The sequence below is a fragment of the Pseudophryne corroboree genome, unplaced genomic scaffold (genome assembly GCF_028390025.1).
Source record: "Pseudophryne corroboree isolate aPseCor3 unplaced genomic scaffold, aPseCor3.hap2 scaffold_142, whole genome shotgun sequence".
NCBI lineage: Eukaryota > Metazoa > Chordata > Amphibia > Anura > Myobatrachidae > Pseudophryne > Pseudophryne corroboree.
In genome coordinates, this window is record NW_026968046.1 from 791,242 (window position 1) to 812,903 (window position 21,662).

General features: G+C 46.8%; 17 non-coding genes and 3 pseudogenes across 17 annotated transcripts; 13 read left to right on the forward strand and 7 right to left on the reverse strand.

The window, feature by feature from the left end:
- LOC134996305 (U1 spliceosomal RNA) lies at positions 1-159 on the forward strand. Its single transcript, XR_010199007.1, has one exon. It is a non-coding gene; the product is annotated as a U1 spliceosomal RNA (small nuclear RNA).
- A 152-nt stretch (positions 160-311) lies between these two features.
- On the forward strand, positions 312-453 carry LOC134996436 (U1 spliceosomal RNA; annotated as a pseudogene).
- A 692-nt stretch (positions 454-1,145) lies between these two features.
- On the forward strand, positions 1,146-1,309 carry LOC134996226 (U1 spliceosomal RNA). Its single transcript, XR_010198931.1, has one exon. It is a non-coding gene; the product is annotated as a U1 spliceosomal RNA (small nuclear RNA).
- A 152-nt stretch (positions 1,310-1,461) lies between these two features.
- LOC134996438 (U1 spliceosomal RNA) lies at positions 1,462-1,603 on the forward strand (annotated as a pseudogene).
- Positions 1,604-2,295: 692 nt separating this feature from the next.
- Positions 2,296-2,459, forward strand: LOC134996180 (U1 spliceosomal RNA). Its single transcript, XR_010198886.1, has one exon. It is a non-coding gene; the product is annotated as a U1 spliceosomal RNA (small nuclear RNA).
- A 3,304-nt stretch (positions 2,460-5,763) lies between these two features.
- LOC134996582 (U1 spliceosomal RNA) lies at positions 5,764-5,926 on the reverse strand. The gene has a single exon (XR_010199253.1). It is a non-coding gene; the product is annotated as a U1 spliceosomal RNA (small nuclear RNA).
- A 152-nt stretch (positions 5,927-6,078) lies between these two features.
- On the reverse strand, positions 6,079-6,242 carry LOC134996404 (U1 spliceosomal RNA). The gene has a single exon (XR_010199104.1). It is a non-coding gene; the product is annotated as a U1 spliceosomal RNA (small nuclear RNA).
- A 674-nt stretch (positions 6,243-6,916) lies between these two features.
- Positions 6,917-7,072, reverse strand: LOC134995933 (U1 spliceosomal RNA). Its single transcript, XR_010198642.1, has one exon. It is a non-coding gene; the product is annotated as a U1 spliceosomal RNA (small nuclear RNA).
- Positions 7,073-9,433: 2,361 nt separating this feature from the next.
- LOC134996248 (U1 spliceosomal RNA) lies at positions 9,434-9,597 on the forward strand. The gene has a single exon (XR_010198953.1). It is a non-coding gene; the product is annotated as a U1 spliceosomal RNA (small nuclear RNA).
- A 152-nt stretch (positions 9,598-9,749) lies between these two features.
- On the forward strand, positions 9,750-9,884 carry LOC134996595 (U1 spliceosomal RNA; annotated as a pseudogene).
- Positions 9,885-10,586: 702 nt separating this feature from the next.
- LOC134996155 (U1 spliceosomal RNA) lies at positions 10,587-10,750 on the forward strand. The gene has a single exon (XR_010198861.1). It is a non-coding gene; the product is annotated as a U1 spliceosomal RNA (small nuclear RNA).
- Positions 10,751-10,902: 152 nt separating this feature from the next.
- Positions 10,903-11,065, forward strand: LOC134995896 (U1 spliceosomal RNA). Its single transcript, XR_010198619.1, has one exon. It is a non-coding gene; the product is annotated as a U1 spliceosomal RNA (small nuclear RNA).
- A 671-nt stretch (positions 11,066-11,736) lies between these two features.
- LOC134996282 (U1 spliceosomal RNA) lies at positions 11,737-11,900 on the forward strand. Its single transcript, XR_010198985.1, has one exon. It is a non-coding gene; the product is annotated as a U1 spliceosomal RNA (small nuclear RNA).
- A 152-nt stretch (positions 11,901-12,052) lies between these two features.
- Positions 12,053-12,215, forward strand: LOC134995902 (U1 spliceosomal RNA). The gene has a single exon (XR_010198624.1). It is a non-coding gene; the product is annotated as a U1 spliceosomal RNA (small nuclear RNA).
- A 671-nt stretch (positions 12,216-12,886) lies between these two features.
- Positions 12,887-13,050, forward strand: LOC134996547 (U1 spliceosomal RNA). The gene has a single exon (XR_010199222.1). It is a non-coding gene; the product is annotated as a U1 spliceosomal RNA (small nuclear RNA).
- A 6,626-nt stretch (positions 13,051-19,676) lies between these two features.
- Positions 19,677-19,792, reverse strand: LOC134996070 (U5 spliceosomal RNA). Its single transcript, XR_010198778.1, has one exon. It is a non-coding gene; the product is annotated as a U5 spliceosomal RNA (small nuclear RNA).
- Positions 19,793-20,067: 275 nt separating this feature from the next.
- Positions 20,068-20,183, reverse strand: LOC134995984 (U5 spliceosomal RNA). The gene has a single exon (XR_010198694.1). It is a non-coding gene; the product is annotated as a U5 spliceosomal RNA (small nuclear RNA).
- Positions 20,184-20,469: 286 nt separating this feature from the next.
- On the reverse strand, positions 20,470-20,585 carry LOC134996047 (U5 spliceosomal RNA). Its single transcript, XR_010198755.1, has one exon. It is a non-coding gene; the product is annotated as a U5 spliceosomal RNA (small nuclear RNA).
- Positions 20,586-20,855: 270 nt separating this feature from the next.
- Positions 20,856-20,971, reverse strand: LOC134996002 (U5 spliceosomal RNA). The gene has a single exon (XR_010198712.1). It is a non-coding gene; the product is annotated as a U5 spliceosomal RNA (small nuclear RNA).
- A 144-nt stretch (positions 20,972-21,115) lies between these two features.
- On the forward strand, positions 21,116-21,278 carry LOC134996121 (U1 spliceosomal RNA). The gene has a single exon (XR_010198828.1). It is a non-coding gene; the product is annotated as a U1 spliceosomal RNA (small nuclear RNA).
- The last annotated feature ends 384 nt before the right edge of the window (positions 21,279-21,662 follow it).

A 21,662-nucleotide genomic window follows, 5' to 3' on the forward strand; every position in this document is an offset into this window, starting at 1 on the left:
TATTTTGCATAGGAGATACCATGGTCATGAAGATTGTTCTCCCAGGGTTAGGTTAATTCATTGCATTCTGGGTATGCTGACCCCTGTGATTTCCCCAAATGTGGGAAACTCAACTGCATTATTTGTGGTAGTGGGGGACTGTGTTTGTGCTTTCCTCTGGTCAGCTCTGGTAAAAGTCAGATTTCTTTGTCTCAGATCTTCCTCTAGCCTTGTTCTTCTTTCGAGAGTTCCCTTGTGCTGCCTCAGTTGGATCTCCTTCACTTGACAGGGGGGTGCCCGAGCAGCGACCCTCCCCAGCTCTAGCCCAACTCCTACTTACCTGCCAGGTGAGATACTATGATCATGAAGATGCTTCTCCCAGGGCAAGGCTCACCCATTGCACTCTGGGTGTGCTGCCCCTGCGATTTCCCCAAATGTGGGAAACTTGACTGCATAATTTGTGTTTCCCCTGGTCGGCTCTCATATAATTCAGATCTCTTTGTCTCAGGTCTCTCTCCAGCCTAGTTTGCTGTGTGTTTCCACTTCTTTTTTCTTGAGCCCCTCCCTTCTATACCCTTGTGCACTATCCTGACTTCTCCCGTCTGCTTACTTTGTGCCTTCCAACGCACAATACAAACTACAGGTAGTGCTGCAGGGCCCACACCCTTTTACTTGCTTTACAGAGCAGCTCTGGAGCTGTTACAGTGCCCAGCTGCTGCAAGAAATCAGCTTGAATGCTTCAGGGGCTGGGGCATAGCCAACATGAGCCCCACACCGAAGGAGGGTGGAGGTGTTTAATGCGAACTAGGGGTCATCCAAGCGCCGCAAAAGGCCGCCATGCCCTGCACACCCCTTTATTCTTTTCATATGCAGACGAGGGTTGAAGCCAACTTTGACCCACTGCTTGGATGACATCACCATATTCAAATCCATCTGCTGCAGGCCTTCCCCCAGGAATGCTTGCACTAGTTGTTGCATTTGGTTTGTTGTTTGGGGGTGCTTCAGTATTAGGCAGCCTTCTGCCCTCCCATGTTCATCTGAAAATATGTGTTCTCCCTGCAGTTGTTGTCCCCAGATGAGAGTTCCCTTGTGCTGCCTCAGTTGAATCTCCTTTACTTGACAGAGATGTGCCTGAGCAGCGGCCCTCCCCAGCCCTATCCCAAATCATACTTATTTTGCATAGGAGATACCATGGTCATGAAGATTGTTCTCCCAAGGTTAGGTTCATTCATTGCATTCTGGGTATGCTGACCCCTGTGATTTCCCCAAATGTGGGAAACTCAACTGCATTATTTGTGGTAGTGGGGGACTGTGTTTGTGCTTTCCTCTGGTCAGCTCTGGTAAAAGTCAGATTTCTTTGTCTCAGATCTTCCTCTAGCCTTGTTCTTCTTTCGAGAGTTCCCTTGTGCTGCCTCAGTTGGATCTCCTTCACTTGACAGGGGGGTGCCCGAGCAGCGACCCTCCCCAGCTCTAGCCCAACTCCTACTTACCTGCCAGGTGAGATACTATGATCATGAAGATGCTTCTCCCAGGGCAAGGCTCACCCATTGCACTCTGGGTGTGCTGCCCCTGCGATTTCCCCAAATGTGGGAAACTTGACTGCATAATTTGTGTTTCCCCTGGTCGGCTCTCATATAATTCAGATCTCTTTGTCTCAGGTCTCTCTCCAGCCTAGTTTGCTGTCTGTTTCCACTTCTTTTTTCTTGAGCCCCTCCCTTCTATACCCTTGTGCACTATCCTGACTTCTCCCATCTGCTTACTTTGTGCCTTCCAACGCACAATGCAAACTACAGGTAGTGCTGCAGGGCCCACACCCTTTTACTTGCTTTACAGAGCAGCTCTGGAGCTGTTACAGTGCCCAGCTGCTGCAAGAAATCAGCTTGAATGCTTCAGGGGCTGGGGCATAGCCAACATGAGCCCCACACCGAAGGAGGGTGGAGGTGTTTAATGCGAACTAGGGGTCATCCAAGCGCCGCAAAAGGCCGCCATGCCCTGCACACCCCTTTTTTCTTTTCATATGCAGACGAGGGTTGAAGCCAACTTTGACCCACTGCTTGGATGACATCACCATATGCAAATCCATCTGCTGCAGGCCTTCCCCCAGGAATGCTTGCACTAGTAGTTGCATTTGGTTCGTTGTTTGGGGGTGCTTCAGTTTTAGGCAGCCTTCTGCCCTCCCATGTTCATCTGAAAATATGTGTTCTCCCTGCAGTTGTTGTCCCCAGATGAGAGTTCCCTTGTGCTGCCTCAGTTGAATCTCCTTTACTTGACAGAGATGTGCCTGAGCAGCGGCCCTCCCCAGCCCTATCCCAAATCATACTTATTTTGCATAGGAGATACCTTGGTCATGAAGATTGTTCTCCCAGGGTGAGGTTCATTCATTGCATTCTGGGTATGCTGACCCCTGTGATTTCCCCAAATGTGGGAAACTCGACTGCATTATTTGTGGTAGTGGGGGACTGTGTTTGTGCTTTCCTCTGGTCAGCTCTGGTAAAAGTCAGATTTCTTTGTCTCAGATCTTCCTCTAGCCTTGTTCTTCTTTCGAGAGTTCCCTTGTGCTGCCTCAGTTGGATCTCCTTCACTTGACAGGGGGTGCCCGAGCAGCAATCCTCCACAGCTCTAGCCCAACTCCTACTTACCTGCCAGGTGAGATACTATGATCTTCACTGTTAGGGCAATCAGGATGTGGAATTCCCTGCCAGGGAAGGTGGTAATGGCGGACTCTGTAATTGGATTTAAAAAAGGAATGGATACATTTCTGAATGAAAAAGCTATCCAAGGTTATAATACTTAAAATATCAACATGGTTAATCCGGGGGTAACATGAGTTGTAGTAGTTAACTAGTCATAAAACATTATTCAGCAAGTATGTAGAATCATCACAACTTAAAACAGGTTGAACACGATGGGCAATTTGCCTCTTTTCAACCTCAAAAACTATATTACTATATGTTACTATATTACTATGTTACTGTAGTATACAGAACACCACAATGTAATGAGCAGTGATAGTGAGCACTGATGAGGATACTAGAACTGACACTGAGCAGCAAGATGCAGCACTGGACTATTAGTAATGTACTGTAGTATGCTGAGCACCACAATGCAGCACAAGACAATGAGCAGTGATACTGAGCACTGATGAGGATACTACTGAGAACTGACACTGAGCAGGAGAGACACACTACTAGTATTACTGAGCAGCAATAAGTAACCACTGATACTGAGCACTGATATTGAGATTTCCACTGAGAGAACATAGCCACGTCCTCTCCGCTCCCTCTTCAATGCACGAGTAAAAATGGCGGCAACGCGCAGCTCTTTATATGAAATCCGAATCTCGCGAGAATCCGACAGCGGGATGATGACATTTTCCCTTGTTCAGGTTTTCCGAGTCAGGCGGGAACAACCGAGCCTGCCTCGGACCAGTGTAAACCACGTGGAGTTCGTGGGGAATTCGGTTCTCGGAGAACCGAACCCGCTCCTCTCTACCTTATACCCATATATTTTTTTATTTTCAATCTAAGCCCCTGCAGTTTTCTGTAAGCATCTGCTTCGCTATGATGATCAACAAGTCACAAGGGCAAACACTCAGGGCTTGAGGCGTAGATCTTAGGACCAGCTGCTACAAGCATGGCAGAGGTGTCACTATCACTGGTGACACCCAGAGAGGTGGCGAAGGAGATTGTAATGCAGTGCGCGCAGATAAGCAGCGCAATGGTAAAAAGGAGGCATGGTTTCATAGGTAGGGGCGTGGCCTGGTGGCCTGAATCTACATTTTGTTGCTCCGGGTGTCCCGGGGGTTGGGGGCTGCACCCGGGGACTAGTGTGTGAGCGGTGCTGGCTCCTGCACAGTGACAGGACATGGCCACCCAGCATGACGCCTCCCTTCTTGACCAATCTGTAATTGCAGTCGCACTGCAGTTCAGCGTGATCATAAAAAATGGTGTAGCCTCCTGCTGGTGCAGACTGTATGTGCGCGCAGGAAGCCGCCACCATTTTTGTGATCACAGCGGCTGAATGTGATGTCATACAGCCGCTGTGACCACGCCCCCTGTGTCTCCTCCGTTGCAGACCCCATTTTGAAGCCTTGCCCCCGCACCGCTCCATCCCTGACTTGGAAATGGAGTGTTGCTGACCCCCCTCTCCCCCCCTGCCCCGATTGACAGGCAGAGGCGATCGCATTCTCTGCGGGGTGCCGCAGAAAATGCAGGCACATGCGTATGCTCTTAGCAATTTTTGCAGTTGGATCGCTTATTGTGATTGCAATCCAACCTGAATCAGGCCCTATTACCTATCACAATGCGCTGCGGGCAGTACAAAATTGGTTTAATATGGGAGAAAAAACCCCAGACCTGTGCTCCTTAACTGTACCTGGTGGCTCGTGGAGCGGCTGCCCAGTAATCAGTGTCCACGCCAGTGCGCACACGGTCCACCCCCTACGGCCACGCTCCCCTTCATCAGCGGCCTCGTGATCCGGAAGGGCGGTGCGTGTGTGACTGACCTTAGGAAGAAACCGGAGCCTCCGCTGCAGTGACCCAGCAACCAGGGCACGGGAGTATACAGCGCCGCTGGGAGTGATGAAGCTGCAGTAAAGATGTCTATTAGACCTAGCCTGCTGCAGCCCTTGTAGATTCTCATAAAAAAAGTTCTTATTTTCTTGTCAAAATTAATAGCTAAGAATAGGCTGCCTGAGGCAGGCCCCTGTTAAGTGGCCTGCTACTGAAGGCACCAACTACAAACTGAGCTCCCTGTTCATGGAAGCGGGGTTATAGAGGAGAATGCGCTGAGCATCTTGGGAACAGTCAAAAGCTTTGAGCCGGTTGGTGCCTCAGATCAAGATCCTACTCTACACCCCAATGTGAATCCTTGTGGAGTCCAGTGTACCCCACAGAAGAAATTAATGTGTCACACCCATTGGCAGCAACCTTAGAATAGCTGCTGACGGGCACAATTGAGAAAGGAAGGGGGGGGGGACATTTGAATCCAGCACATAGATGCAATTCAAATATGTAATTTGAACCTTCCTATTTTAAAATATAATGGATGAACTTCACCCTGTGATAACAATCTTCATGATATAGAGATCTCATATGCAAAATAAGTATGAGTTGGGATAGGGCTGGGGAGGGTGGCTGCTCGGGCAAGCCCCTCCCCCGTCAAGTTAAGGAGATTCAACTGAGGAAGCACAAGGGAACTCTCGTCTGGGGACAACAACTGCAGGGAGACCACATTTTTTCAGATGAACATGGGAGGGCGGAAGGCTGCCTAATACTGAAGCACCATCAAATATCAAACCATATGCAATAACTAGTACAAGCATTCCTGGGGGAAGGTCTGCAGGAGACGAATTTGCATACGGTGATGTCATCCAAGCAGTGGGCCAAAGTTGGCTGGAACCCTCATCTGCATATGAAAAGAGAAAAGGGTTATGCAGGGCATGGCGGCCTTTTGCGGCGCTTGGATGACCCCTAGTTCGCATTAAACACCTCCACCCTCCTTCGGTGTGGGGCTCATGTTGGCTATGCCCCAGCCCCTGAAGCATTCAAGCTGATTTCTTGCAGCAGCTGGGCACTGTAACAGCTCCAGAGCTGCTCTGTAAGGCAAATAAAAGGGTGTGGGCCCTGCAGCACTACCTGTAGTTCGCATTGTGCGTTGGAAGGCACAAAGTAAGCAGACGGGAGAAGTCAGGATAGTGCGCAAGGGCATAGAAGGGAGCGGCTCAAGAAAAGAGAAGTGGAAACAGACAGCAAACTAGGCTGGAGAGAGACCTGAGACAAAGAGATCTGAATTATACGAGAGCCGACCAGGGGAAACACAAATTATGCAGTCAAGTTTCCCATATTTGGGGAAATCGCAGGGGCAGCACACCCAGAGTGCAATGGTTGAGCCTTGCCCTGGGAGAAGCACCTTCAAGATCATAGTATCTCACCTGGCAGGTAAGTAGGAGTTGGGCTAGAGCTGGGGAGGGTCGCTGCTCGGGCACCCCCCTGTCAAGTGAAGGAGATCCAACTGAGGCAGCACAATGGAACTCTCGAAAGAAGAACAAGGCTAGAGGAAGATCTGAGACAAAGAAATCTGACTTTTACCAGAGCTGACCAGCGGAAAACACAAACACAGTCCCCAACTACCACAAATAATGTAGGCGAGTTTCCCACATTTGGGTAAATCACAGGGGTCAGCATACCCAGAATGCAATGAATGAACCTCACCCTGGGTGAACAATTTTCATGACCATGGTGTCTCCTATGCAAAATAAGTATGATTTGGGATAGGGCTGGGGAGGGCCGCTGCTCAGGCACATCTCTGTCAAGTAAAGGAGATTCAACTGAGGCAGCACAAGGGAACTCTCATATGGGGACAACAACTGCAGGGAGAACACATATTTTCAGATGAACATGGGAGGGCAGAAGGCTGCCTAATACTGAAGCACCCCCAAACAACAAACCAAATGCAACAACTAGTGCAAGCATTCCTGGGGGAAGGCCTGCAGCAGATGGATTTGCATATGGTGATGTTATCCAAGCAGTGGGTCAAAGTTGGCTTCAACCCTCATCTGCATATGAAAAGAGAAAAGGGGCGTGCAGGGCATGGCGGCCTTTTGCGGTGCTTGGATGACCCCTAGATCGCATTAAACACCCCCACCCTCCTTTGGTGTGGGGCTCATGTTGGCCATGCCCCATCCCATGAAGCATTCAAGCTGATTTCTTGCAGCAGCTGGGCACTGTAACAGCTCCAGAGCTGCTCTGTAAGGCAAGTAAAAGGGTGTGGGCCCTGCAGCACTACCTGTAGTTTGCATTGTGCATTGGAAGGCACAAAGTAAGCAGACGGGAGGAGAAGTCAGGATAGTCCACAAGGGTATAGAAGGGAGGGGCTCAAGAAAAAAGAAGTGGAAACAGAGAACAAACTAGGCTGGAGAGAGACCTGAGACAAAGAGATCTGAATTATACGAGAGCCGACCAGAGGAAACACAAATTATGCAGTCAAGTGTCCCACATTTGGGGAAATCGTAGGAGCAGCACACCCAGTGTGCAATGGGTGAGCCTTGCCCTGGGAGAAGCACCTTCCTGATTATAGTATCTCACCTGGGTGTGCTGCCCCTGCGATTTCCCCAAATGTGGGAAACTTGACTGCATAATTTGTGTTTCCCCTGGTCGGCTCTCATATAATTCAGATCTCTTTGTCTCAGGTCTCTCTCCAGCCTAGTTTGCTGTCTGTTTCCACTTCTTTTTTCTTGAGCCCCTCCCTTCTATACCCTTGTGGACTATCCTGACTTCTCCTCCTGTCTGCTTACTTTGTGCCTTCCAATGCACAATGCAAACTACAGGTAGTGCTGCAGGGCCCACACCCTTTTACTTGCCTTACAGAGCAGCTCTGGAGCTGTTACAGTGCCAAGCTGCTGCAAGAAATCAGCTTGAATGCTTCAGGGGCTGGGGCATGGCCAACATGAGCCCCACACCGAAGGAGGGTGGGGGTGTTTAATGCGAACTAAGGGTCATCCAAGCGCCGCAAAAGGCCGCCATGCCCTGCATACCCCTTTTCTCTTTTCATATGCAGATGAGGGTTCCAGCCAACTTTGGCCCACTGCTTGGATGACATCACTATATGCATATCCGTCTTCTGCAGACCTTCCCCCAGGAATGCTTGTACTAGTTGTTGCATTTGGTTTGTTGTTTGGGGGTGCTTCAGTATTAGGCAGCCTTCTGCCCTCCCATGTTCATCTGAAAATATGTGTTCTCACTGCAGTTGTTGTCCCCAGATGAGAGTTCCCTTGTGCTGCCTCAGTTGAATCTCCTTTACTCTAAAACTTGTAAAACTTAGCAAAAGTGTTTACTAAATAGCTGCTCGGCAAAGTTGCAATGCCGAGACTCCCCGACCAGCTGCCCAGGATGAACCCACCTTTCTAGTAGAATGGGTCTTCACCTAATTCAGTAACGGCAATCCTGCCGTGGAATGAGCATGCTGAATCTTACCACAGATCCAGCGCATAATTGTCTACATGGAAGCAGGACACCCAATCCTGTTGGGAGCATACAGGACAAACAGAGCCTCTGTTTTCCTAATCTGAACCGTTCTGGTGACATAAATTTTCAAAGTTCTGACCACAGCCAGAGACTTTGACTCAACGAAGGTGTCAGTGGCCAAAGGCACCATGTGGAAAGATGAACCACCTTCGGCAGAAATAGTTGACGTGTCCTCAATTCTGCTCTATCTTCATGAAATATCAAATAAAGGCTCTTGTGATACTGCATGGTTTGTACTGTTTTCCATGTGCTCCCAGATCTTTCAAGCAAGAAGCATGGTCAAGAAAGTTCTGTTTGAAAAGAAACAACATTTACTGTCATTGTTATAGAATTTGGGAGAAAAAACAAGAAGAAATCTGCACTGTTGACGCACTGGACAGAATGAATGAATCATAAAATATAACCTTTATTAAGTATGTATTAAAATTGGATAAATATTAATATTATTATCCCAAACTGCAGTGAAACATAAAGGTTAAAATCACAGAACTAACATACATGTGCATAAGAAGAATAAAGAGATGTGAAAAAAAGGTTTAAAAAGCGTGTCCGTGTGTGATTATTTTTGAAGGCACAACCCTGGCGGGGTTGTTTATATAGATATATATGTTGCTAATAATCACTTTCTAGCGTAATGTTATTAAATAGCTGTTAGTATCTATGTCGTCAGGTACCACTGGGTCGTATCCTATATACTCCTGTGGGAAACTTGACTGCATAATTTGTGTTTCCCCTGGTCGGCTCTCGTATAATTCAGATCTCTTTGTCTCAGGTCTCTCTCCAGCCTAGTTTGCTGTCTGTTTCCACTTCTCTTTTCTTGAGCCGCTGCCTTCTATGCCCTTGTGCACTCTCCAGACTTCTCCTGTCTGCTTACTTTGTGCCTTCCAACGCACAATGCAAACTACAGGTAGTGCTGCAGGGCCCACACCCTTTTACTTGCCTTACAGAGCAGCTCTGGAGCTGTTACAGTGCCCAGCTGCAGCAAGAAATCAGCTTGAATGCTTCAGGGGCTGGGGCATAGCCAACATGAGCCCCACACCGACGGAGGGTGGAGGTGTTTAATGCAAACTAGGGGTCAGCCAAGCGCAGCAAAAGGCCGCCATGCCCTGCATGCCCCTTTTCTCTTTTCATATGCAGACGAGGGTTGAAGCCAACTTTGACCCACTGCTTGGATGACATCACCATATGCAAATCCATCTGCGGCAGGCCTTCCCCCAGAAATGCTTGCACTAGTTGTTGCATTTGGTTTGTTGTTTGGGGGTGCTTCAGTATTAGGCAGCCTTCTGCCCTCCCATGTTCATCTGAAAATATGTGTTCTCCCTGCAGTTGTTGTCCCCAGATGAGAGTTCCCTTGTGCTGCCTCAGTTGAATCTCCTTTACTTGACAGAGATGTGCCTGAGCAGCGGCCCTCCCCAGCCCTATCCCAAATCATACTTATTTTGCATAGGAGATACCATGGTCATGAAGATTGTTCTCCCAGGGTTAGGTTCATTCATTGCGTTCTGGGTATGCTGACCTCTGTGATTTCCCCAAATGTGGGAAACTCAACTGCATTATTTGTGGTAGTGGGGGACTGTGTTTGTGCTTTCCTCTGGTCAGCTCTGGTAAAAGTCAGATTTCTTTGTCTCAGATCTTCCTCTAGCCTTGTTCTTCTTTCAAGAGTTCCCTTGTGCTGCCTCAGTTGGATCTCCTTCACTTGACAGGGGGGTGCCCGAGCAGCGACCCTCCCCAGCTCTAGCCCAACTCCTACTTACCTGCCAGGTGAGATACTATGATCATGAAGTTGCTTCTCCCAGGGCAAGGCTCACCCATTGCACTCTGGGTGTGCTGCCCCTGCGATTTCCCCAAATATGGGAAACTTGATTGCATAATTTGTGTTTCCCCTAGTCGGCTCTCATATAATTCAGATCTCTTTGTCTCAGGTCTCTCTCCAGCCTAGTTTGCTGTCTGTTTCCACTTCTTTTTTCTTGAGCCCCTCCCTTCTATACCCTTGTGCACTATCCTGACTTCTCCTCCTGTCTGCTTACTTTGTGCCTTCCGATGCACAATGCAAACTACAGGTAGTGCTGCAGGGCCCACACCCTTTTACTTGCCTTACAGAGCAGCTCTGGAGCTGTTACAGTGCCAAGCTGCTGCAAGAAATCAGCTTGAATGCTTCAGGGGCTGGGGCATGGCCAACATGAGCCCCACACCGAAGTAGGGTGGGGGTGTTTAATGCGAACTAAGGGTCATCCAAGCGCCGCAAAAGGCCGCCATGCCCTGCATACCCCTTTTCTCTTTTCATATGCAGATGAGGGTTCCAGCCAACTTTGGCCCACTGCTTGGATGACATCACTGTATGCAAATCCGTCTTCTGCAGACCTTCCCCCAGGAATGCTTGTACTAGTTGTTGCATTTGGTTTGTTGTTTGGGGGTGCTTCAGTATTAGGCAGCCTTCTGCCCTCCCATGTTCATCTGAAAATATGTGTTCTCCCGGCAGTTGTTGTCCCCAGATGAGAGTTCCCTTGTGCTGCCTCAGTTGAATCTCCTTTACTTGACAGAGATGTGCCTGAGCAGCGGCCCTCCCCAGCCCTATCCCAAATCATACTTATTTTGCATAGGAGATACCATGGTCATAAAGATTGTTCTCCCAGGGTGAGGTTCATTCATTGCATTCTGGGTATGCTGACCCCTGTGATTTCCCCAAATGTGGGAAACTCAACTGCATTATTTGTGGTAGTGGGGGACTGTGTTTGTGTTTTCCTCTGGTCAGCTCTGGTAAAAGTCAGATTTCTTTGTCTCAGATCTTCCTCTAGCCTTGTTCTTCTTTCGAGAGTTCCATTGTGCTGCCTCAGTTTGATCTCCTTCACTTGACAGGGGGGTACCCGAGCAGCGACCCTCCCCAGCTCTAGCCCAACTCCTACATAACTGCCAGGTGAGATACTATGATCATGAAGGTGCTTCTCCCAGGGCAAGGCTCACCCATTGCACTCTGGGTGTGCTGCTCCTGCGATTTCCCCAAATGTGGGAAACTTGACTACATAATTTGTGTTTCCCCTGGTCGGCTCTCGTATAATTCAGATCTCTTTGTCTCAGGTCTCTCTCCAGCCTAGTTTGCTGTCTGTTTCCACTTCTCTTTTCTTGAGCCGCTGCCTTCTATGCCCTTGTGCACTCTCCTGACTTCTCCTGTCTGCTTACTTTGTGCCTTCCAACGCACAATGCAAACTACAGGTAGTGCTGCAGGGCCAACACCCTTTTACTTGCCTTACAGAGCAGCTCTGGAGCTGTTACAGTGCCCAGCTGCTGCAAGAAATCAGCTTGAATGCTTCAGGGGCTGGGGCATAGCCAACATGAGCCCCACACCGACGGAGGGTGGAGGTGTTTAATGCGAACTAAGGGTCATCCAAGCGCCGCAAAAGGCCGCCATGCCCTGCATACCCCTTTTCTCTTTTCATATGCAGATGAGGGTTCCAGCCAACTTTGGCCCACTGCTTGGATGACATCACCGTATGCAAATCCGTCTTCTGCAGACCTTTTCCCAGGAATGCTTGTACTAGTTGTTGCATTTGGTTTGTTGTTTGGGGGTGCTTCAGTATTAGGCAGCCTTCTGCTCTCCCATGTTCATCTGAAAATATGTGTTCTCCCTGCAGTTGTTGTCCCCAGATGAGAGTTCCCTTGTGCTGCCTCAGTTGAATCTCCTTTACTTGACAGAGATGTGCCTGAGCAGCGGCCCTCCCCAGCCCTATCCCAAATCATACTTATTTTGCATAGGAGATACCATTGTCATGAAGATTGTTCTCCCAGGGTGAGGTTCATTCATTGCATTCTGGGTATGCTGACCCCTGTCATTTCCCCAAATGTGGGAAACTCGACTGCATTATTTGTGGTAGTGGGGGACTGTGTTTGTGCTTTCCTCTGGTCAGCTCTGGTAAAAGTCAGATTTCTTTGTCTCAGATCTTCCTCTAGCCTTGTTCTTTTTTCGAGAGTTTCCTTGTGCTGCCTCAGTTGGATCTCCTTCACTTGACAGGGGGGTGCCCGAACAGCGACCCTCCCCAGCTCTAGCCCAACTCCTACTTACCTGCCAGGTGAGATACTATGATCAGGAAGGTGCTTCTCCCAGGGCAAGGCTCACCCAATGCACTCTGGGTGTGCTGCTCCTACGATTTCCCCAAATGTGGGACACTTGATTACATAATTTGTGTTTCCTCTGGTCGGCTCTCGTATAATTCAGATCTCTTTGTCTCAGGTCTCTCTCCAGCCTAGTTTGCTGTCTGTTTCCACTTCTCTTTTCTTGAGCCGCTCCCTTCTATGCCCTTGTGCACTATCCTGACTTCTCCCGTCTGCTTACTTTGTGCCTTCCAACGCACAATGCAAACTACAGGTAGTGCTGCAGGGCCCACACCCTTTTACTTGCTTTACAGAGCAGCTCTGGAGCTGTTACAGTGCCCAGCTGCTGCAAGAAATCAGCTTGAATGCTTCAGGGGCTGGGGCATAGCCAACATGAGCCCCACACCGAAGGAAGGTGGAGGTGTTTAATGCAAACTAGGGGTCATCCAAGCGCCGCAAAAGGCCGCCATGCCCTGCACACCCCTTTTTTATTTTCATATGCAGACGAGGGTTGAAGCCAACTTTGACCCACTGCTTGGATGACATCACCATATGCAAATCCATCTGCTGCAGGCCTTCCCCCAGGAATGCTTGCACTAGTAGTTGCATTTGGTTTGTTGTTTGGGGGTGCTTCAGTGTTAGGCAGCCTTCTGCCCTCCCATGTTCATCTGAAAATATGTGTTCTCCCTGCAGTTGTTGTCCCCAGATGAGAGTTCCCTTGTGTTGCCTCAGTTGAATCTCCTTTACTTGACAGAGATGTGCGTGAGCAGCGGCCCTCCCCAGCCCTATCCCAAATCATACTTATTTTGCATAGGAGATACCATGGTCATGAAGATTGTTCTCCCAGGGTGAGGTTCATTCATTGCACTCTGGGTATGCTGACCCCTGTGATTTCCCCAAATGTGGGAAACTCGACTGCATTATTTGTGGTAGTGGGGGACTGCGTTTGTGCTTTCCTCTGGTCAGCTCTGGTAAAAGTCAGATTTCTTTGTCTCAGATCTTCCTCTAGCCTTGTTCTTCTTTCGAGAGTTCCCTTGTGCTGCCTCAGTTGGATCTCCTTCACTTGACAGGGGGTGCCCGAGCAGCAATCCTCCACAGCTCTAGCCCAACTCCTACTTACCTGCCAGGTGAGATACTATGATGTTCACTGTTAGGGCAATCAGGATGTGGAATTCCCTGCCAGGGAAGGTGGTAATGGCGGACTCTGTAATTGGATTTAAAAAAGGAATGGATACATTTCTGAATGAAAAAGCTATCCAAGGTTATAATACTTAAAATATCAACATGGTTAATCCGGGGGTAACATGAGTTATAGTAGCTAACTAGTCATAAAACATTATTCAGCAAGTATGTAGAATCATCACAACTTAAAACAGGTTGAACACGATGGGCAATTTGCCTCTATTCAACCTCAAAAACTATGTTACTATATGTTACTATATTACTATGTTACTGTAGTATACAGAACACCACAATGTAATGAGCAGTGATAGTGAGCACTGATGAGGATACTAGAACTGACACTGAGCAGCAAGATGCAGCACTGGACTATTAGTAATGTACTGTAGTATGCTGAGCACCACAATGCAGCACAAGACAATGAGCAGTGATACTGAGCACTGATGAGGATACTACTGAGAACTGACACTGAGCAGGAGAGACACACTACTAGTATTACTGAGCAGCAATAAGTAACCACTGATACTGAGCACTGATATTGAGATTTCCACTGAGAGAACATAGCCACGTCCTCTCCGCTCTCTCTTCAATGCACGAGTAAAAATGGCGGCAACGCGCAGCTCTTTATATGGAATCCGAATCTCGAGAGAATCCGACAGCGGGATGATGACATTTTCCCTTGTTCAGGTTTTCCGAGTCAGGCGGGAACAACCGAGCCTGCCTCGGACCAGTGTAAACCACGTGGAGTTCGTCGGGAATTCGGTTCTCGGAGAACCGAACCCGCTCCTCTCTACCTTATACCCATCAATTTTTTTATTTTCAATCTAAGCCCCTGCAGTTTTCTGTAAGCATCTGCTTCGCTATGATGATCAACAAGTCACAAGGGCAAACACTCAGGGCTTGAGGCGTAGATCTTAGGACCAGCTGCTACAAGCATGGCAGAGGTGTCACTATCACTGGTGACACCCAGAGAGGTGGCGAAGGAGATTGTAATGCAGTGCGCGCAGATAAGCAGCGCAATGGTAAAAAGGAGGCATGGTTTCATAGGTAGGGGCGTGGCCTGGTGGCCTGAATCTACATTTTGTTGCTCCGGGTGTCCCGGGGGTTGGGGGCTGCACCCGGGGACTAGTGTGTGTGCGGTGCTGGCTCCTGCACAGTGACAGGGCATGGCCACCCAGCATGACGCCTCCATTCTTGACCATGCTGTAATTGCAGTCGCACTGCAGTTCAGCGTGATCATAAAAAATGGTGTAGCCTCCTGCTGGTGCAGACTGTATGTGCGCGCAGGAAGCCGCCACCATTTTTGTGATCACAGCGGCTGAATGTGATGTCATACAGCCGCTGTGACCACGCCCCCTGTGTCTCCTCCGTTGCAGACCCCATTTTGAAGCCTTGCCCCCGCACCGCTCCATCCCTGACTTGGAAATGGAGTGTTGCTGACCCCCCTCTCCCCCCCCGCCCCGATTGACAGGCAGAGGCGATCGCATTCTCTGCGGGGTGCCGCAGAAAATGCAGGCACATGCGTATGCTGTTAGCAATTTTTGCAGTTGGATCGCTTATTGTGATTGCATTCCAACCTGAATCAGGCCCTATTACCTATCACAATGCGCTGCGGGCAGTACAAAATTGGGTTAATATAGGAGTAAAACTCCCAGACCTGTGCTCCTTAACTGTACCTGGTGGCTAGTGGAGCGGCTGCCCAGTAATCAGTGTCCACGCCAGTGCGCACACGGTCCACCCCCTACGGCCACGCTCCCCTTCATCAGCGGCCTCGTGATCCGGAAGGGCGGTGTGTGTGTGACTGACCTTAGGAAGAAACTGGAGCCTCCGCTGCAGTGACCCAGCAACCAGGGCACGGGAGTATACAGCGCCGCTGGGAGTGATGAAGCTGCAGTAAAGATGTCTATTAGACCTAGCCTGCTGCAGCCCTTGTAGATTCTCATAAAACAAGTTCTTCTTTTCTTGTCAAAATTAATAGCTAAGAATAGGCTGCCTGAGGCAGGCCCCTGTTAAGTGGCCTGCTACTGAAGGCACCAACTACAAACTGAGCTCCCTGTTCATGGAAGCGGGGTTATAGAGGAGGATGCGCTGAGCATCTTGGGAACAGTCAAAAGCTTTGAGCCGGTTGGTGCCTCAGATCAAGATCCTACTCTACACCCCAATGTGAATCCTTGTGGAGTCCAGTGTACCCCACAGAAGAAATTAATGTGTCACACCCATTGGCAGCAACCTTAGAATAGCTGCTGACGGGCACAATTGAGAAAGGAAGGGGGGGGGGGGACATTTGAATCCAGCACATAGATGCAATTCAAATATGTAATTTGTACCTTCCTATTTTAAAATATAATGGATGAACCTCACCCTGTGAGAACAATCTTCATGATCAAGAGATCTCATATGCAAAATAAGTATGAGTTGGGATAGGGCTGGGGAGGGTGGCTGCTCGGGCAGCCCCTCCCCCGTCAAGTTAAGGAGATTCAACTGAGGACGCACAAGGGAACTCTCGTCTGGGGACAACAACTGCAGGGAGACCACATCTGTTCAGATGAACATGGGAGGGTGGAAGGCTGCCTAATATTGAAGCACCATCAAATATCAAACCATATGCAACAACTAGTACAAGCATTCCTGGGGGAAGGTCTGCAGAAGACGGATTTGCATACGGTGATGTCATCCAAGATGTGGGCCAAAGTTGGCTGGAACCCTCATCTGCATATGAAAAGAGAAAAGGGGCATGCAGGGCATGGCGGCCTTTTGCGGTGCTTGGATGACCCCTAGTTCGCATTAAACACCCCCACCCTCCTTTGGTGTGGGGCTCATGTTGGCCATGCCCCATCCCCTGAAGCATTCAAGCTGATTTCTTGCAGCAGCTGGGCACTGTAACAGCTCCAGAGCTGTTCTGTAAGGCAAGTAAAAGGGTGTGGGCCCTGCAGCACCACCTGTAGTTCGCATTGTGCGTTGGAAGGCACAAAGTAAGCAGACGGGAGGAGAAGTCAGGATAGTGCGCAAGGGCATCCTTTTCTCTTAGTCCGTAGAGGATGCTGGGGTCACATTAAGAACCATGGGGTATAGACGGGATCCGCAAGAGACATGGGCACTTTAAGACTTTCAAAGGGTGTGAACTGGCTCCTCCCTCTATGCCCCTCCTCCAGACTCCAGTTATAGGAACTGTGCCCAGGGAGACGGACATTTCGAGGAAAGGATTTATTGTTAAACTAAGGTGAGCATCTTACCAGCTCACACCTTAAGCATGCCGCAGAACGTGGCATTCAACAGAACACAAGCCAACGGCATGAACAATTGCAGCAAAAAGCTGACCAGAACCATAACATAACATGTGTATAACCACAAGTAATAACTGCAGACACAGTATGGACTGGGACGGGTGCCCAGCATCCTCTACGGACTAAGAGAAAAGGATTTACCGGTAGGTATTAAAATCCTATTTTCTCATACGACCTAGAGGATGCTGGGGTCACATTAAGAACCATGGGGTTATACCAAAGCTCTTGAACGGGTGGGAGAGTGCGTACGACTCTGCAGCACCGAATGACCCAACTTGAGGTTATCATCAGCCAAGGTATCAAACTTGTAAAACTTAGCAAAAGTGTTTACTAAATAGCTGCTCGGCAAAGTTGCAATGCCGAGACTCCCCGACCAGCTGCCCAGGATGAACCCACCTTTCTAGTAGAATGGGTCTTCACCTAATTCAGTAACGGCAATCCTGCCATGGAATGAGCATGCTGAATCTTACCACAGATCCAGCGCATAATGGTCTACATGGAAGCAGGACACCCAATCCTGTTGGGAGCATACAGGACAAACAGAGCCTCTGTTTTCCTAATCTGAACCGTTCTGGTGACATAAATTTTCAAAGTTCTGACCACAGCCAGAGACTTTGACTCAACGAAGGTGTCAGTGGCCAAAGGCACCATGTGGAAAGATGAACCACCTTCGGCAGAAATTGTTGACGTGTCCTCAATTCTGCTCTATCTTCATGAAAGATCAAATAAAGGCTCTTGTGATACTGCATGGTTTGTACTGTTTTCCATGTGCTCCCAGATCTTTCAAGCAAGTAGCATGGTCAAGAAAGTTCTGTTTGAAAAGAAACAACATTTACTGTCATTGTTATAGAATTTGGGAGAAAAAACAAGAAGAAATCTGCACTGTTGACGCACTGGACAGAATGAATGAATCATAAAATATAACCTTTATTAAGTATGTATTAAAATTGGATAAATATTAATATTATTATCCCAAACTGCAGTGAAACATAAAGGTTAAAATCACAGAACTAACATACATGTACATAAGAAGAATAAAGAGATGTGAAAAAAAGGTTTAAAAAGCGTGTCCGTGTGTGATTATTTTTGAAGGCACAACCCTGGCGGGGTTGTTTATATAGATATATATGTTGCTAATAATCACTTTCTAGCGTAATGTTATTAAATAGCTGTTAGTATCTATGTCGTCAGGTACCACTGGGTCGTATCCTATATACTCCCTTCACTCAATAGGGGTTACCTCCCGGGAAGCCATCCCCATTGGCGAATTTGTGGGGGTGATTGAGTATAACCGGTAAGCTAACCTCCAATTTGTGGGGTGCTTAGGTAGATGGGGATCACTTATTTCTCTGTGTCCCCTAAGACTATATTCCTAAATTCAATACCACAGGGGGATAGCTTTCTATATCGGATAAGGAATCACTTGATAGGGAAATCTCTATGCATCATGGAAAGATCATATTTATTAATATCCAAACTAAAAAAATGATGAATAGCTTTAATTTAGCTGTTTAGATATAGTTAATTGGCGAGATATACCAACAGGTGCGGTTGCCTTAAGGAATATGGCAATTCCAATATAAATAGCAGCCCTCCTTCATATAATCAGCCAGATCTTATTAAATCTGGTCCAGATATAGCCGTTCAGATATACTTAATTGACAACATATATCAATCGGTGGGGTTGCCTTAAGGAATATAGCAATTCCAATTCTCATATAAATAGCAACCTTCCTTCATATATTCAGCCAGATCTTATTTAATCTGATCTAGGCGTAGGCAATAATGCTTTCCTTAGAGGTATAGCCACCTCAATTCTTATTAGGAAGCAAAGTGTCTGTCATAATGGTTTATCCAATTCATCTAAGAAATAATATATTCCATGTGTCAGAGATTCATTACTCTCTATTTACACTGTTAAAGAGTTAATTCTTATTATGTTACAGTGTAATGAAATTATCATATAGGGAGATGTGGCAATTCCATGTGCTATATATATAATAACCCTTAGTGGTCCAGATTCCACAATGAGGAATTTTCTTATAAACCGCTGAAACACACAGCTGTTTGACTGACTTCCAAATATATCTATCTCACTTTGTAACAGTCTTATGATAGAGAAACTGTTACATATTCGGTCACTTAGTTATCTAAAGGTAAACAGACTCAGTGTGAGGGTAATATAATATATCAAATGCGCTGTCAATAATCGTGGTAACTGGTGTAATAATGTGGTATATTGAGTATGCTAGTAAGGCATATAACTGCTCTCCAGCCTTTAAGTGTTACCAATCAATTTGTTACACTGTAAAGGATTTATGGTGTCCTGTTAGGACATGCAGCTGCTAGGCTGACTCAAAGATTTATCCATTTGTAACAATTATGTAACAGTTATATACATGTTACTGGTATTACATAGAAATAGTATGACACAGGCCAGCAGTCCCATGTGTCTAGATTCCACAATAGGAGATTTTCTTTGTCTTATAAACTGCTGGAACACACAGCTGCTAGACTGACTTCAAATATATATATTACTTTGTAACAGTCTTATAGTAAAGAGACTGTTACACACTGTCATTTAGTTATCTCAAGGTTAGCAGATTCTGTGTGAGGATAGTGTTCTGTTAGAACATGCAGCTGCTAGGCTGACTCATAGAAAATGTATCCATTTGTAACAAATGACACATACAGCATTAAATTAATATCTATAGCAGCCCATGTGACATCTCTACTCTTATCATAATTGTCTGGTTATTGCCAATCTGGACAGCAGGAGTGATATATATTCACTAGTCCCAATATCCCATCATATAAATATACCCACACTGATATACTTTCTTATCAAGAGTTATTAGTAGCTATCTGTATGCACTTTAGACATTGTATCTGCTAAGTGACATCATATCTAGTGTATTCCTTTCTTATAGCTCAGCTTCTATTCCCTATTAGTGGAGACTAACAGCTAACATCATAATCATATATTTTTGTTTTATAACATTTCACATGAGTCAAATACACGCGGACACGCCGTGCCCTACACGTGTGTTTCACTGCATCTATGGCAACTTACATTAAAGCTAACAAGAAAGCACACTCGTTCTGTCTTTAAACTGATAAAAGAAACCCCAATAATATGGGGCATGCAAAAATTGAGATAAAACTCAGTTTTGCTCCTCTCCACGGAAATCTTTAATAAAAGGCGAAATATTTGTTAGTTCTGAAGAGAAACCAGAGCATGACCAAGATTCCACCTGTCGCCTGAGTGCCATGCCAGCAGTTCTCATTGAGCTCAAAGTGAGCACCCAATTTGAAAGAAAGATAGCAGATTTCTCACCAGGCTTCCCCTAGCTATAAACATGGTTTGTACTCTTTTCCATGTGTTCCCAGATCTTTCAAGCAATTAGTATAGTCAAGAAAGTTATGTTTGAAAAGAAACAAACATTTACTGTCATTTCTATGCAAATGAGCTTACATTAAAGCACACTCGTTCTATCTTTAAACAGATAAAATAAAACCCCAATAAGATGGGGAATGCAAAATTTGAGATAAAACTCAGTTTTGCTCCTCTCCACGGAAATCTTTAGTAAAAGGCAAAAGATTTGTTCGTTCTGAAGAGAAACCAGAGCATGACCAAGATTCCACCTGTCGCCTGAGTGCCATGCCAGCAGTCCTCATTCAGCTCAAAGTGAGCACCCAATTTGAAAGAAAGAAAGCAGATTTCTCACCAGGCTTCCCCTTGCTATAAGCATGGTTTGTACTCTTTTCCATGTGCTCCCAGATCTTTCAAGCAAGTAGCATGGTCAAGAAAGTTCTGTTTGAAAAGAAACAGACATTTACTGTCATTGTTATACAAATAAACTTACATTAAAGCCAACAAGAAAGCACACTCATTCTGTCCTTAAACTGATAAAAGAAACCCCAATAATATGGGGCATGCAAAAATTGAGATAAAACTCAGTTTTGCTCCTCTCCACGGAAATCTTTAATAAATGGCGAAAGATTTGTTCATTCTGAAGAGAAACCAGAGCATGACCAAGATTCCACCTGTCGCCTGAGTGCCATGCCAGCAGTCCTCATTCAGATCAAAGTGAGCGCCCAATTTGAAAGAAAGCAGATTTCTCACCTGGCTTCTCCTTGCTATAAGCATGGTTTGTACTGTATTCCATGTGCTCCCAGATCTTTCAAGCAAGTAGCATGGTCAAGAAAGTTCTGTTTGAAAAGAAACAAACATTTACTGTAATTTCTATGCAAATGAGCTTTCATTAAAGCACACTCATTCTATCTTTAAACCGATAAAAGAAAATCCAAAAAGATGGGGCATGCAAAAATTGAGGTAAAACTCAGTTTTGCTCCTCTCCACGGAAATCTTTAGTAAAAGGCGAAAGATTTGTTCGTTCTGAAGAGAAGCCAGAGCATGACCAAGATTTTCATCTGAAAATATGTGTTCTCCCTGCAGTTGTTGTCCCCAGATGAGAGTTCCCTTGTGCTGCCTCAGTTGAATCTCCTTTACTTGACAGAGATGTGCCTGAGCAGCGGCCCTCCCCAGCCCTATCCCAAATCATACTTATTTTGCATAGGAGATACCATGGTCATGAAGATTGTTCTCCCAGGGTGAGGTTCATTCATTGCATTCTGGGTATGCTGACCCCTGTGATTTCCCCAATGTGGGAAACTCGACTGCATTATTTGTGGTAGTGGGGGACTGTGTTTGTGCTTTCCTCTGGTCAGCTCTGGTAAAAGTCAGATTTCTTTGTCTCAGATCTTCTTCTAGCCTTGTTCTTCTTTCGAGAGTTCCCTTGTGCTGCCTCAGTTGGATCTCCTTCACTTGACAGGGGGTGCCCGAGCAGCAATCCTCCACAGCTCTAGCCCAACTCCTACTTACCTGCCAGGTGAGATACTATGATCTTCACTGTTAGGGCAATCAGGATGTGGAATTCCCTGCCAGGGAAGGTGGTAATGGCGGACTCTGTAATTGGATTTAAAAAAGGAATGGATACATTTCTGAATGAAAAAGCTATCTAAGGTTATAATACTTAAAATATCAACATGGTTAATCCGGGGGTAACATGAGTTATAGTAGCTAACTAGTCATAAAACATTATTCAGC